Genomic DNA, 6,468 nt, shown 5'->3' on the forward strand with positions numbered 1-6,468 from the left:
TTCCAAACTGGTGGCCGCAGAGATGGTATCTGCCTCCCAGTAACAGGAAGCTTACCGGGGGCCGGAGTCCAGGGTTGAACCTGGGTAATTTATAAAGAACTGAAATTTATTTCTTACAGTCTGGTGGCTGGGAAATCTATGGTCCAGGAAATACATCAGGTGAGATGTTTCTTTCAGTGGTAACTTGACAGCTACACAGACTGTTCACATGGCAAACGGCCTGACCAAGAGGGAGGTAACCTTCTCACTTGCTCTCATTATAAAGCCATCAGAACCACGCCCAGAACCACCCCCTAAACCATCAACCCTTTACTCCAAGAATGGGTCAATCCATTCAGGAACGCACAGTCCTCACAATCTAGTCATCTTTTAAAGGGCCTACCTTTCCAATACCATAATTGGATTTCCTTCCCTCTTACCACTGTTGTAATGGAGATTAAGTTTTCAATACATGAACCTTTGGGGGACACATCTGACCCATAGTACTATGTAAAGAGAGAACAAAAAGACACAGGCTCAAAACCAGATCTCCTTTGCTGTGGACATGACCATAAAAAAATTCCCTGCTAGGTTTTCTGTCTGCTACCTTGCTAGCAACCAGCCTATTGGTAACATTTTATTAACCATTTATTAAACCTTTTATCAACCTTTATTAAACCATTACTTATTTTACTTCCCTTGCCTAGATCAGTACTATACAATAGAAATACAAAGCAAGCCAAAAAGCAAATGGACACCTTTTGAGGGGCAGGAACGGAACAGAACTGCTCAGCATCAGGTAGTATTGCAGCCACAGGCTGAAGGAGGGCTCCTGCTCTGAGCCTCGGGGACCTGGGAGTTGGCTCCAGGGGAGACAGGAGGGCATCGGAGAGGTAGGAGCCAGAATCAGACTTGGGGCTTGAGCACAGGCTGGATTAAAATGCTGCAGACCTCTCTCCTGAAATGTTTATAGGAAATGGGCTGGGGAGGCACGGGGACAGACAATGTCTTCAGCTGGATGGAAAAGCCAAGCTGTTGTGCCAGGGACAGCTCAGTGACATCGGGGCTGGGGCCTGGAATGCCACAGTTAGGTAGGCCTGATCTGGACAGGGACCAGTGGGCCAGGAGCAGGCAGCCACAGAAATCCAGAGAGAGAAAAGAAATAACAGCGCTCTTCGAGAGGAGGACACCACAACTCCAGAGCAAACTCTGGCACTGGGAGACAGACAGGAAAGCCCAGAGGTAGAATGTGAGTTCCCACCAGGTGAATGAATTTCACAGAAAACCTGACATAGACTGTAAAATAGGCATGTGAAGTCCACTCACAGAGGTAATCTGAGGAACAACTCCTATTTCTCTATTTGGATTTTGTGGTGCCATGGAGGACGTTTTTTATGCACAAGAAGAAATGATTTGCAACTACTTTTTAAAAAATGTAATATTTGATTTTTCAATAGTTACAAATCTTAAAACTTGGCTTTTCTTAGGCTTTTATGTTTGATTTCCTTTATTCTACTTATAAACCTGGAGAATTTTGATAATCACTGGGAGGGAGGACTTTAAAAAGTTTTAAAATTAAATGTCCTTAAACATTTTGTATTGCATTTATTATTTTAAAATATCTTTATTTTGGGGGGTTCCAGTCAAGATAGTGAAATAGACAGTCCCCAGTGTCATTCTCTCCCACAAATCAACCAATTTACAGCTATTAAAAAGCAATAACAGCCAATCTGGGACCACTAGAGCTCAGGGGGAAAGGGGGAGAGACCCACAGAGTGCATGAAGGCAGGAGAAGCCACGATGAGAGAAAGAACCACTCTGACTGTTCTGAACCCCGGCTGCTTCAAGGCTGGAGCTGCTGAGTGCACAAAGCAGGAGTTGGCAAAAGCTGCAGCTATGCCCTTTGGATGGAGTTGCTTGGAGGCGGCAGGGGAGAAGAGGGCCTTGGTAGCCCCCAGGCCTACAAGACCACTAATAGGGTTCCCGTGGACCTACATAGGAGTGAGGAGCCAAAACAACTGAAAAAAGGAGCCACTCAGAGTGTTGAGTCATTGCAAGGGACCTGCACATGGCCTGTCACATGGAGAGGGTTTGGAGCATGGACGTAGGGGAGATGGGCCACCAGGGGAACACTAGGGCACAGCAAGCACAGCTGATCTGCCCCTCAATCAGCATAGGACCACTCGGAGGAGACTGGTCAGGACTATGGAACTGCAGGGGTTGGTTGCAGTTTACCAAAAAGACTCTGGCCCAGACCAGAGTTCCTATACAACCCAGGTGTACCAAATCTCCTGAGTCCTGGAAGCACCTATGAAGTCCACCATTAAAACCTGAGCTGCACATAAAGCCTTCCCCAGGGAATCAGCAGCAAAGCAGCAATTTAGCTCAACCACAGAGCTCAAGTGCTGGTTCCCACAGGAAGTTACCCCATTTTAGAAGTAAGCAAAGGACAACAAATTAGTTCCAGTGCACAGTTTAAGTGATAGGAACAGCAAATAATCCAACACAGAACTGAAAGAAAAAACAAAATACCCACAGATCAGAGACAAAGTTTGATATTAACTAGTACTCTCATCACCAAAGAATACATATAAAATCTAGAAGGACCAGAAATCCCCTAGGCTACGAAGCCAGGGAGAGGGCAGGGCTGGGGGCATCAGCCATGCCCTCCTGACACCTGAAACCAGTCCTGAGAGAGGGGGACCGATGGCTTCAGCCATGCTCCACTGATACCTGGAACCAGCCCAGCAATGACCACTGAGCTGCCGCAGGAAGTGCTCTGGGCTCCCAAGCTGGGGTGGTGAGGGGGTGAGAGTTTCAACCACACCCCTCTGACATCTGCACCCAGCCCAGCAATGACCAAGCCACTGCTGGAAACCCCCTGGTCTCCCATGCAGAAACGATGGTGCCACAGGCCTCAACCCTGCCCCCTCCTCCTTCTCCCACCCTATTTCCTTACCCCCCGCCAAATGCACCACAACAACATCATAGAATGTAAAAAAAAGTAATATTAATAAATAAACTTAAAATAAATAAATAAATAAACCTGCCGTACCTATACTCTTAAAAAAAATTTTTTTTAAATTTTCTTTTTAAGTACTTCAGTTGTCTAACAAACAAAAATTTCCAAGTACCTACGCAATTTTTACAGCATAAACTTATAAGTATGTATAGTCATTAATAATCTCCCTTAAATATTTTAATAATTTTAACAACTTAATAAAATTCTTTCAAAATGATATCATAGATCTAAATCAATTATTCATAAACACATTAAATTGGAATCATGAATCCAATTTGTTATGTCCCTGGAGTAGTGAAAAATCTTTTATATATTACAAACATCTTAAACACCAAACCTACACATTCCCTAACTGAATTTTTTTTAAGTGTTGATAATCTTGTTTTTTCATCATCTCTATTGGGGATCTGGTAGGATTCTGTGTAGACCATTTGGGGCCTCTATTTAAGAGAAACACTTAAGTACACTTCTGATCTCCAGTACAAATTTATGAATACAAAGGCCTCCGCAGCCTTAGAAGGGGCTCACACGGTTGAAGGACCTGAAGCTTAAGCTTCATTAAATTCAACATCAATTCAACTATGCTCTCTATTTCCTTTCAAAAATTTTCCTAGGGTTAAAAACCACTTACCTATCAAGATAAAAATGTAGTATTCTGAGCAGGTTGGGGTGAGCCACCCAGGCACTGAGGTCACTGGCTGACCATCGCTGGGGACTCATGATCTGGCTGTAACACCCACGGGGTGAGCACCCCCAAAAATGAGGCCTGATGAGGGATGTTACAACAGCACTTCTGAACATTAAGGATGAGGGAAAATTTTTAAAAAGCACCAGATAGAGCAGGTGGATTACTGATAGAGGAACACAAATTAGCAGACAGCATATTTTTCATCACCAGTAATAGACACCAGAGTGAGAAAGAGCTTCAAAAAACTGTCACAGTAGAATCTTAGACCCAGCAATAGTTAAATTCAAGAGTAAAGTGAAAATAAAGATACTTTCAGACAATGAAAAATTAGTTGAGTTCTTTCCACTTACTATCTCCCATTAATCGAATATTAATGTAAATCCTTAAGTAAGGAGTGAATCAAAACTAGGGAAAGGCTGGTGATTCAAGACATAACGGTGAGCACAGAAGTTGATAAAATAACAGGAAATTACATTTCCAGTTGACAGAGAGTGTGGCAGGAAGGATAACTGCCCCCCAAGATGCCCACACCCCAATCCCCAGACCCTGTGAATACGTCACCTTATGTGGCAAAAGGGAGTTTGCAAATATGGTTCAGGTTAAGGGACTTGAGATGGAAATTGTCCTGGATTATTCAGGTGGGTCTAACCTAATTATGAAAGAACCTTCCAGGGTCAAGAGAGGAGAGGTGTGACCACAGAAGGAGTCAGAGATGCAACCTTGCTGGCTTTGAGGATGGAGGAAGGGGCCATGAGCCGAGGTTTGTGGGAGCAGCTTCTACGAGCCGGAAAATAAATGCAAAGAAAGATTTTCTCCCCTAGAACCTCCAGAAAGAAATAAACCCTGCTGACACTGTGGCTTTAGCCCAGTGAGTCTTGTGTCACTTCTGATCTCTGGTACTGTAAGGTAATGAATGTGTATTGTTTAACCCCACCACATTTGTGGCACACACATTTGTACAGCAGCAAGGGAAAAAAAAAAAAAAAAACTAATACAGAAAAAAGCACACACACACATGCACACATGTGTTTCTTGTGTGTTTAAAATGGGTTAGACACAAACTATAGGCGACAACAGCAGCAGGAGGTAATTGGAAGTGTGGTTTCAGTGTGTCCACGTGTACTTCTGGAGGAGACTAGAAATGCTGATCTATATTTTATTTTATTTTTTACAGGCTGACATATTTGTGGCTTTACTTTTTTTTATTTCTAAACTTTTATTTTGTTTTGTTTTGTTTTATTTTATTTTGTCAATATACAATGTGGTTGATATTGTGGCCAATTACCAAAACCTCCCTCCCTCCTCCCTCTCCCCACTCCCTCCCAGCAATGTCCTTTCGGTTCACTTGTCGTATCAACTTCAAGGAATTGTAATTGTTGTGTCTTCTTCCCCCCACCAGGTTGTTTGTGTATTTATTTATTTATTTATTTATTTATTTATTTATTTTTAGCTCCCACAAGTAAGTGAGAACATGTGACATTTCTCTTTCTGTGTCTGACTTGTTTCACTTAATATAATTCTCTCTAGGTCCATCCATGTCTTTGCAAATGGCAGTATTTCATTCGTTTTTATAGCTGAGTAGTATTCCATTGTGTAGATATACCACATTTTCCATATCCACTCATCTGATGATGGACATTTGGGATGGTTCCAACTCTTAGCTATTGTAAATAGTGCTGCGATGAACACTGGGGAAAAGGTATACCTTCAACTTGATGATTTCCATTCCTCTGGGTATATTCCCAGCAGTGGGATAGCTGGGTCATATGGGAGATCTATCTGCAATTGTTTAAGGAACCTCCATACCATTTTCCATAGAGACTGCACCATTTTGCAGTCCCACCAACAATGTATGAGAGTTCCTTCTTCTCCGCAACCTGGCCAGCATTCATCATTCACAGTCTTTTGGATATTAGCCACCCTAACTGGGGTGAGATGGTATCTCAGTGTGGTTTTGATTTGCATTTCCCAAATGCTGAGCGATGTTGAGCATTTTTTCATGTGTCTGTTGGCCATTCATATATCTTCCTTTGAGAAATGCCTATTTAGCTCTTTTGCCCATTTTTTAATTGGGTTACTTGTTTTGTTTTTCTTGTTTTTGTAAAGTTGTTTCAGTTCCTTGTATATTCTGGATATTAATCCTTTGTCAGATGTATATTTTGCAAATATTTTCTCCCACTCTGTTGGTTGTCTTTTAACTCTGTTAATTGTTTCTTTTGCTGTGCAGAGCTTTTTAGTTTGATATAATCCCATTTGTTTATTTTTCCTTTGGTTGCCCATGCTTATGGGGCATATTCATGAAGTCTGTGCCCAGTCCTACTTCCTGAAGTGTTTCTCCTATGTTTTCTTTGAGGAGTTTTATTGGTTCAGGGTGTATATTTAATTCTTTAATCCATTTGTAGTTGATTTTGATATATGGTGAGAGGTATGGGTCTAGTTTCATTATCCTGCATATGGATATCCAGTTATCCCAGCACCATTTGCTGAAGAGGCAGTCTCTTCCCCAGTGTACAGGCTTGGTGCCTTTGCCAAAGATAAGATGGCTGTAGGTATGTGGGTTGATTTCTGGATTCTCTATTCTATTCCATTGATCAGTGTGTCTGTTTTCATGCCAGTACCATGCTGTTTTGGTTATTATATCTTTGTAGTATAGTTTAAAGTCAGGCAGTGTTATGCCTCCAGCTTTATTTTTCTTTTGCTCTGAATTGCTTTGGCTACATGTGGTCTTTTGTTATTCCATATAAATGTCTGGAGAACTTTTTCCATTGCTGAGAAAAAT

General features: G+C 42.0%; 1 pseudogene; it reads left to right on the forward strand.

Moving 5' to 3' along the window:
• Positions 1-513: 513 nt before the first annotated feature.
• Positions 514-617, forward strand: LOC134365803 (small nucleolar RNA SNORA32; annotated as a pseudogene).
• Positions 618-6,468: the final 5,851 nt, after the last annotated feature.

Source organism: Cynocephalus volans, chromosome 1 (genome assembly GCF_027409185.1).
Source record: "Cynocephalus volans isolate mCynVol1 chromosome 1, mCynVol1.pri, whole genome shotgun sequence".
In the NCBI taxonomy this organism is placed as follows: Eukaryota; Metazoa; Chordata; class Mammalia; order Dermoptera; family Cynocephalidae; genus Cynocephalus; species Cynocephalus volans.